The sequence below is a fragment of the Gorilla gorilla genome, chromosome 14, assembly GCF_029281585.2.
Source record: "Gorilla gorilla gorilla isolate KB3781 chromosome 14, NHGRI_mGorGor1-v2.1_pri, whole genome shotgun sequence".
NCBI lineage: Eukaryota > Metazoa > Chordata > Mammalia > Primates > Hominidae > Gorilla > Gorilla gorilla.
Genome location: NC_073238.2, coordinates 95402 through 105884, shown reverse-complemented (window position 1 = coordinate 105884; position 10483 = coordinate 95402).

Sequence of the window (10483 nt, the reverse complement as noted above, 5' to 3'; positions counted from 1 at the left end):
CATCCTCAGCTTTACTTCTTTTCCCCATGACTTCCCAAAAGCCAAAATTAAGTCAAAGTTAACCAAGTCACTTATTGTCAGATGAAGATACAACACCCTGCTTTGTGTTAAGAGAAGGCTGTCTCTGGCTCCTCTTTCTTTTGACATATTCTTGATTAAAATAGAAACGGGGCCAGGCACAGTGGCGCATGCCTATAATCCCAGCACCTTGAGAGCCCAAGACAGGTAGATCCCTTGAGCCCAGAAATTCGAGGCCAGCCTGGGCAACTCAGTGAGACCCTGTCTCTACTTAAAAAATAAATAAATAATAAAACTGAAGAAGTGGAAAGCACCAAACACGTTATCTCAAACACAGCGTATCCAGATTAAGAGGATTCTCATGTCTTTGCTTTAGTTGCTATACTTTTATTAATTCAGCCAAAAAGAAAATGGACATTCCTAATTGCTTCAGGATAATAAATTAAGAGAATTTAAACAGTTTTGTCATCAAAAATTGCTTCTATTTACATACGATTTTATTTATATTACTCATTCACTGGCTTAAGAAAATGTTACTGGCCTTTCTCTCATGAAAACTGGAGAGACCCAGGACCGTAAAGAGCATGGGTGGCAAGCGTCTGGTGAGAAGGGGGTGAGGAGAAGGGAAACTGAGGCTTGGAGAAGCTCAGCCTGCTGATGAAGAGTCAGAGCAGCTGGGGAAAGGGGAGAGGAGAGAGAGCTGTTGACAGCTGCCCCCATCACTCAGCCGAGGGCCTGAGAACCAAGAGCCATCTCTGGAAGTGGCCAGAACTGTCAAAAGCTAGCCTGGCCCCTCCTGCAGCTACCAGAACAGCCGCTTCCAGAGTCCACACTTGTACATGGAAAGGGTTTGGTGCTGGGGACGGAGGGAGAGAGTTACTCTGTGAACTAAAAGCTCTCCAGGCCACAGTTCAGGGGCCTTGGGAGTCACGTTCAGTCCAAGCAGTCAGTTCCCACCTAGTAGGGCATAAAAATTCAGCCATCTCCGTGCTACAGGTCTACCCTTGAGCATCTAAACCTTCCTCACTGGAGGATTCCTTGAGTTCTGTCATGTCCACCATTAAAAGGTAGATGTCCCTGGGAAGGGAAGTGTGTCAAACTGTTATTCTTAGTAACTGAGGATTTTCCTCCCAGACCTGGAGCTGGAGCTGGGGAAAGGATGGCACCTGTGTTTGGAGGGTGAGCAAGTGGATGGGCTTTTGCTGTGGGAAGGAAAGCCCAGAGCAGTGTCTCAGTGGGGGTGTTCCCTCCTCAGGGAGGCCCAGAGAAAATGTCACAGGGAGACCACAAAGCAAGCAGTGGCTCTGAAATCTAGGTCACCCAATTCACAGGTTTTCCAAGAGCTGTCTCTGGCTCTCACCATCATGCATCCCCCACGAAGTGGGCCATCTTGCTAAGTAAATACAAATCAGCCTCTGACTTTCCACCGCATTGAGACTTTCCATTCATGTTTTCAATCCTGTCATCTATTCTAGTGGTTCTCAACCCTGGCTGCATATTAAACCAAGGAGCTTCTAAAAATATTAATGCCTGGACTCTCTCTCCCAGACCAATTGAGTCAGAATCTGTATTGGGGCCTGGGCAGTTTTTAAAAGCTTCCCTCAGATGATTCTAAGGTGCATCCAGGGTTAGGAATCACTGATCCATCCTTTCATTGACTCAAAAGGAATAAATAATAATATCCATAATTTGTTAAGCACTTACCATGTGCTAGCCAAGTACTACTTTGCTTTATCTCACTGACTTCTGTTGGCAAACCTATGATCCCATCTTATAGATGAGGTGATAGAAGCTTGCAGAGGTAAAGTGACTTGTCTTGTGTTATGCAGCTGGAAAGAATTGGACTCCATCTGTCTTTCCAGAGTGAGTTCTCCTGCCTTCCTATAGAGAAGGAGCTACAGAGAAGGATTCTGCAAAGAAGGATCTCTCCTTCTCTCTGCCATTGGCCCATTATTGATCTCTCTCAAGAAATCAATAATGGGTCAATGGCAGAGAGAAGGAGGTCAGTCTGAGAGCTGCCAGGGAGCCTGCCTTCAAGAATTGGGGTCAGAAAGTATTATGGGTTGGATTATGTACCCCCAAAAGAAATTTAAGTCCTAATCCCTAGTACCTGCAAGTACGACCTATTTAAAAATAGGGATTGTTAAAGTAAATGAAAATAGACACCAGGCCTGAAGAATCCCTTAGCAGACAAAGCCAATTAGGTTTCATAAGTGGCCTTAACCTTGCTTGGTTTGCAAACGTAGGCAAAACTTAACTTCAGCAACTTTTTGTAAATGCCTATATTAAAGAAAAACACAATGTAAGTTAAATGACTCAGAAGCTTTCCAGTGGGAGAGACCGAACAAGGCAATTGTACAACTGTAACCAATCAACTATTTTATTTGCTTTATATCTGTGTTTGTCCTGTAAAAGCCTCCCCACCCCTTGTGTTCCCTTGGTAGAGCTCCTGAACCTCTTCTGGTTTAGACTCATGCCTGAGTCATGAATTGCTGTTTGCTCAAACTCTTTAAAACTGTATTGTGCCTCAGTTTACTTTTGAATAGGTCTTTAAAGGTGATCAACTTAAGATGAGGTCATTAGAGTGGGCCCTGACCCAATATGACTGTGTCTTTATAAAAAGGGAGAACTTAGACACAGAAGCAGACATGCACACAGGAGAACACTATGTGAAAATGAAAGCAGGGATGAGGGTAATGCACTTAGAAGTACAAGGAATACCAAAGATTGCCAGCAGACCACCAGAAGGTAGGTGAGAGGCATGGAACAGATCATTCTCTCACAACCCTTAGGAGGAACCAACCCTGCTAACACCTTGATCTCAGACGTTGAGACTCCAAAACTGTGACACAATAAATTTCCCTGTTTAAGTCATCTCATTTGTAGCATTTTGCTATGTCAGTCTTAGCAAACAAATACGGAGAACATGTATGAAAACTTTTTAAAACAACAACAAAAACACTCCAGACCCAGTAGAGGTCTGGAGTCTATACATGTACTATCTTGTATATGCAGAGATGACAGTCTGAAAAGATTTAGTAAATTACTTAAGTTCATGGGCAGTAAGTAGAAAACTGGGCCAGAGAGAAGAGTCCCTCATCTTTCAATATAGGTATCTTTTACTTCCCTCCAGTAATTTCTCATTAAATGCATTTTAAACATTGGTTTATTATTAAATCTTACTTGGTTATCATTTCATATATGCTCCAGAATGTTCCTTATGTCTAGTTTTCAAAGATGCGAATAACAATTGGGCATAATTTTTTACCTATGGGTTGAATATTAAAAACATCTAGAATCTGCCCCAGGCAACCTCCCTGGAGGTGATGAAGTCCCAGTTCTGCACAGTTGTCTCTGGCTGTGAAAGTTCACAAAGGACACCTGAGAACATCAGGCTCCTGGATACACTGGGACTGTCACTGCATCCTGCCTGCCTTGGCCCCAAGGGCCCAGTTAGGATGTTGGCACGGCCACTAATGTGAGCAGCAGAGGTGCAGATGCATATGAATATACATGTAAAAGCCAGATCTGTGACTCAGCTTTGCAAGGCAGAGGCAAATATTTGTTTAGCTTTACAAAGGAGGCCGTTATAAGATGTGTAGGTACTCCGTGGCCTCCCCCATGGTGCTTCACTGTGGCCTAAGCCAAAAGGAGATCAGTTATCGTCTGGCCAAGGGACAGTCAAGAACTGTGTTGGACTGAACGTGTCTTTGTATCAGTGCCAACTTAAAGAGCAGCTAAAGGAGGCAACTGTTTGCATGATTTTCGAGAGCAGTGGAAATGTGACCCACCTCTCTCTTGCCTCTTCCCAGTGAAAAATACTCCCCGTACTAAGCACAGTGAATTCTGAGATTCTAAAATCAAGGCTTAGTCTCTTTGATTTAAACCAATTAGAGATTTATTAATATACAAATAAAATTAATATACACCTTGAGATGAGGTAGTTTAGCTGTATTGGTTGTTTATGACTTCATGTTAAGGGCTTTTTCAGATGCTCTACAGAGAAATTCTAGTTGAAGAAGAAGTTTTAAAAAGAATCAGAGTGTGTTCAGAAAGGGGACATTGCCTATAGACATTAGATATTGCCATTTGAAGAAAAATGGGTTCACCTTGCCACCAGCACAGGGCAAAATGAGGAACAAAGGAATATGAGAGGAAGTTGGTCAGCTGGTCAGGATGTTACAATTTTGGTGGAATTACATGTTTAGGGTCATTATTCAAGTGCAGGAAACTCACTGCCAGTGTCCCAGGAATGGATCTGTCTCCATCACAAGAATAAGGCTTTCAGAGACTCATGTACAAAAACCATCATCTTAATGTATTCATTTATAATGAAAAATATAACTCTCAAACTGGCTACATGTATTATAGATGTTTGCTGAAAAACAAATTCTCTTGGTAGACAAATCTATTTGAGAAGCCAAATACTAATCAGAGATGTGTGTGTTAAGCATGGTGTGTGTGTGTGTGTGTGCATGAGAGAGAGAGAGAGAGAGAACTTGTTGGATAATGTTAATGGCTGGTGTCATTGAGCATTTGTGTCCATCAGGCTCCAAACAGAGAAACAGAAACCACACTAGATATTTTAACACAGAGAATTTACTATAAGAAATTACGCAACACAGGGAAGTAACCATCTTATAAGGTTGAGGGAACCAAGGGGAGAGGCTGGTGTCATCTGAATTTAGAAGCTGGAAGAAGGGACCCTGCAGGTTTCTGTGTAGGGGGCACTGCCCAACTAAAACTGATACCTTTGCCAGGGTACAATGAGAAGAATTCTGGGAATATAGAAAGAAGTTGACCTGGAACCAACTATAGCTACCAGGGTTAAGGGCCATTGCTCAGATGACAGAAAAACAGCAAGCCAAAAAAAAAAAAGAGCAAGTGTCTTCTACAGCCATCCAGGACCCTCTTCTGTCACCCCCTATGGGTTGACAAAGGAGAAAAGTTATTTGCAGAATCTGAGTTCCAACATCCCAGGGCAGAGTTTTGAAGGGTGAGCTGGAGCTGAGAGACAACAACATAAAACCTGATGCACCAATCTCTAGGAACGCTCCTGCCACGAGGAACAGACATTCAAGCTCCTGGGGCAGAGCTTGAAACACATCACCCAGGTTGGTCTGTCTGAATTCTCCTTTTGTAAATTTTATTCAGATCACTTCCATCTTTCCTAATCATTTCTTTCTTCAGACAGAGGACCATATAATTCGTTATATAAAAGCTTTCTTTTTTCTCCTAGTGTTTGCATCCAGTATACCTGGATTGGATTTAGGGTATTCACAGACAATCTTTTGAGTCTTTCTCACTAAGATGACCTGCTAACTGTGTATTGGACACTGGTGGCTGTAGCTGGTTCCAGGTCAGCTTCTTTCTATATTCCCAGAATTGGCCTCATTGTATGCTGGCAAAGGTATCAGTTTTAGTTGGGCAGTGCCTCCTCCTCAGAAGCCTGAGTCTCAGCCCTGTAGGGTCCCTTCTTCCAGCTTCTAAATCCAGATAACACCAACCTCTTCCCTTGGTTCCCCTAGCCTTAGGACACAGTGACCTCCGGAACCCAGTTTCCCAAAGGGATTTTATTTATTTACTTATTTTGAGACAGGGTCTCACCCAAGTAGCTGCGACTACAGGTGTATGCCACCATGTGTGGCTAACTTTCCTATTTTTTTGTAGAGACAAGGTTTTGCCATGGTTCCCAGGCTGGTCTAGACCTCCTGGCCTCAAGCAGTCCTCCTACCTCAGCCTCCAAAAGTGCTGAAATTTCAGGCATAAGTCTGGTTTATATTTTAATACATTTGCTGTAGCTGTTTTACTTTAAGATATTTTCTTGTTACAGTTGTGAACCCCGAAAACTTGAGACAGGTCTCAGTTAATTTAGAGAGTTTATTCTGCCAAGGTTGAGGATGCGCTTCCGTGACACAGCCTCAGGAAGTCCTGATGACATATGCCCAAGGTGGTTGGGGCATCGTTTAGTTTTATACATTTTAGGGAGACATGAGACATCAATCAATATATGTAAGAAATACGTTGGTTGGGTCTGGAAAGGTGGGACAACTTGAAGCAAATGCAAGAAGACTTGAAGCTGACTGACCTCCTGGTTATAGATAGGTGAGAGAAACGGTTGCATTCCTTTGAGTTTCTGATTAGTCTTTTCAAAGGAGGCCATCAGGTATGCATCTATCTCAGTGAGCAGAGGGGTGACTGTGAATAGAATGAGAGGCAGGTTGGCCCTAAGCAGTTCCCAGCTTGACATTTCCCTTTAGCTTAGTGATTTGGGAGCCCCAAGAATCTTTCACACTGCTGTCTGATTAATTTGAGAATTAAATTCTTTTTGCAAGTCTGACATAATATTTCCATCTAAGCGTACATATCAGCAGCATTCATTAAATTTTGGTAGGAATGCATTCTCTCGGTAAAGTAACAGACTTGGAATTTTAAGGAAATCCAGTGCCTACACCATGTCGTATATGAGATGCAATCTCATATTTCTAATAAAAGTTCTTTCATTGTTTACTTTCCCCCCAAAAGAGATGATTTTAATATCATAGCCAAATATTTATTATTATAAAGTGAAATACTGACAAAATCTTGTCATAAATACTACTGTGTATTACCATTTTTATATGCAATATATGTATTTTTAAACCCACCCTCTAATAGTAAGATTCTTATTGGATGGGTTCACCTTTTATACGTTATATCTCCTGTAACATATTGCACAGTACCATATAGAGTATTTAATAAATATCTGGGTTGAAAATTCTAGTCAACACTTTTGATATCTCAAGTTCACACCATAGTCACAGCTAACTGAATGAGAGGTGACAATTGACAGGGGTATTCCTTTGCCCTCTGGAAGATCCTGAGTTTTGAGTAAGACAATTAAGACAATTAGACATTCTTTCTGGAAATTTATAAGTAGGACATGGAGCTAATTCCATGTGATAACTGAACTTATAGCAAGAAGACTTAGGTGTTGAGAATATTTTGAGGGGGAATTATGGGTAAATTTCAGCTCAATTAGAAAAAGAAAATAGGAAAATAGAAAGAAACTGAAAAAAAATTATCATATAGCACACAAATGACAATAATAAAAGGCAAAGTTATCCTGATTTCCAATGATGCTTCATTCCTTCTTCTTACCCTTCCTGAGCTTTCTAGTGAATTCCCTATTTGCTCCATCTATTATGACTGGATTTTTGTTTATTGTAAGGCTACTAAAGCATAAGTGAAGCAAAGCAACTCAGAAATACAGGTGAGAGTTCTTCAGGCCAAATCTCTTCAGATTTACTTATATTCTTACTCAACTAATAAAAAGACAAAATAAGAACACATGTGTAAAGAATTGAGTAAAACAGGTTAGCTCTGGTTTTGTCTTTTGTTTAAAAAGTCAATTAGATTGAAAAAATTATTATTGTTTGTGTGGCATGATGTCCTCAAAATATAAAAAAGCAGAAATAAAATGTATTCACTTTTATCCTAACTTGAATAAGCATTGAGTTGATATAACAAAGCAATTACTAAAGCAGCACCAAATTAAGTGACGTATATTCCATGAATTTTGAAAACAAATTTGATGAAGTTTGATTCACCCTATTGGAAGGAGAAGCTGGACTTTCCAAACTTTCAGAAAGACTTACATATAATAATTAAATCAATGAGAAATATTTCTAATTGAAGAGTTTCCTTATCAGTTCTGCTTAGGGCTAGATTCAGGATTTTTAAACTTCAGACTTTTTAAGCAGTAGCTGTGCTTTCATTTCTTGTTTTCTTTTGGACAAAAGCATTAAGCTCAGTATTCCTGTGAGATAAGCAGTTGATGGACTAAATGGATGCAGTGACTCCATCCATACCAGTGGCAGACATGGTAGAAAATTGATTTTATTTATTGGCAAAAGCAAAGTTGCTTTCACATTAATGGCAGAGAGATATTTCCCAGAAATACTCTTTGCTTTTGACCTCCTCACCACTGGCTGGCATGTTGATTGCTCACTGGTCAAGGATACAAATAGACCTTGCTGAAGCCTTGGGTTTAGTTTTAAACTAATTTGAACTTGTCAATATTTTCATTTAAAGAACAAACATAGCTAATTTTGAAGCTGCATTTAAATAAAGAGAAATGATTATTGATTTATTTCATTCAAAACCTGAGAACCATGTCAAAAGACTGTAGTCTGTTACCTCTGTGCAGTCACATCATCACATGGGCTTTGCACAGCTAATTAGTATCTTAATTTACTTTATTGCAGAGAGTGAAATAGCCCAGAAGAGTCTTCCATAAAAAAATCTGACAATAAATTTCCCCAAAGACCTCTCATTTGTAAAGTAGACATATATAACATGATGAAACACCCTTGTGTTGTCATTTGGGATGTGTAGTTTTTAATGATTCGCTTGTAATTTTATATTGTGGGCAGTAGATTCAAATTCTAAAACAATATTTTAAAAGTGTCTTCCAGAAAAAAAGGTATATCAATACAATATATCATGCACAGAAATATATCTTATACTTATTTATAAAGGTATTTTAAAACTGGGCTTATAGTTTTATGAAGTTGTGGACATTATTCTTTTGGATATATTTCAGATACTCATAATGTGTAAAACTACAAACAGAATGTTTCACAATAAAATCAGTAATTTTTATTCTATTCTATAATTTTAAAATTATTAGTGTGAATGATAAATATGCACAGAGTACTCTACACAAAAGAAAAAAATTAGCCGGGCGTGGTGGCTCACGCCTGTAATCCCAGCACTCTGGGAGGCCGAGGCGGGCAGATCTCGAGGTCAGGACATTGAGGCCATCCTGAATAACACGGTGAACACCCGTCTCTACTAAAAACACAAAAAATTAGCCAGGCGTGGTGGCGGGCGCCTGTAGTCCCAGCTACTCCTGCTGAGGCAGGAGAATGGCGTGACCCTGGGAGGGAGAGCGTGCAGTGAGCCAAGATTGTGCCACTGCACTCCAGCCTGGGTGACAGTGAGACTTCGCCTCAAAAAAAAAGAAAAAAGAAAAAAATTAAAAACTCACAATTTGATGTCCAACATATATCAGGAAAGATATTTAATATTATGTTAGAAATATAGATCTGTTCTTGCATGTGTACTGTTAATTAGTGAAGAGGTTAGTTAGAAAGGTAAAAACAAAAATTCAAACTTTCTGTGAAATAAAATATAATTTCTATATATCAGTGGACATTATTAACTTTTATGTGATCAGCAGTTCTTCTCTACAGCAAATGATCAGATTTCACAGAAGAACTGCCAATATGATACAAGGTATGCACTTTTTATAAAAAGTACACAATTTTCTTTTCATAGTAGGTTATAAATCTTTAGCCTCATTGGTCCAAAATTATTAATGAGAAAAGTGTTCTAGATAACTGAGAGTTAACCTGTTTGCTGGGGTATTCAAAGGCTCAAGAATGGAGGTTCTTAATTTTACCACTGGGTTTTATACCTTGAAAGGACATACAGTGGCTGAATGTCACTACCTTCAAGAAACCCACTTCACCTATAAAGACACACATAGACGGAAAGTGAAGGGGTGGGAAGGGATAGACCCTCCAACTAGAAACCAAAATCCAAAAGAGGACATGGAGCAGATATATGCATATGAGACAAAATGTACTACAAATTAAAAACTGTAAAAAAAAAGACAAGGAGGGCCACTATATGATGATAAATAGGTCAGTTCTATAAGAGATGAAACTGGGGTTGATTGATTGTTCTAAGATGTTTCAGAAGACTAGTTGTTTGGAATATGAGTTCGAAGACTATCAGATAATAGAAGTTTAGTTTTTTTACAGAAAGCTAGAGTGACATCGTGCAGGGATTTTTTTTTTTTTTGTATCTTAAAAGTTTGTATTTATTCTAGGTATATGGATAAAAATTAAAGACTTTAAGCAGGTGTGCATAATGTGATTTATTTTTATAAAATCATCCTCCTTATTAATAAGAGTAAGAGCAGGGCAAGAATGAAAAGATGGCAATGAAGTTACCCAAGTATCATGGTATGATAATGGTGGCTTAGACTAGGGGTTCGGGGGAAATGATGAGAGGAGGTAGATTGGAGATACCATTTAAAGGCAGACTAGACAGGATTTGATAAATTGATTGTAGAGTATGTGAGAAATGGAGGAATCAAGAATGCCTTCTAGGAGCAAAACAAATTTCCATTTGCTGTAATTTTACCATATAATGTTAGTAGAATTAAATGTACAAAAAGCAAATTGTTTATGTTGAAAAATTGAACAGGAATTATGAATATCCTCATAAATGCCAAATTTTGCTGATACCAGTGGAACATCTACTTTGAGATGTAGGTTGTTGGTTTAGAAATCGAGAGAGAATACTATTATTCTATTGAAAAGATTCATAGAAAGTCTTCTTTTTGTCCCTAAATATATCCATAAAGTTTTGCTGGAAAACGTTTAGATTTTACTGGCTTCAGACTCTTTCTTTC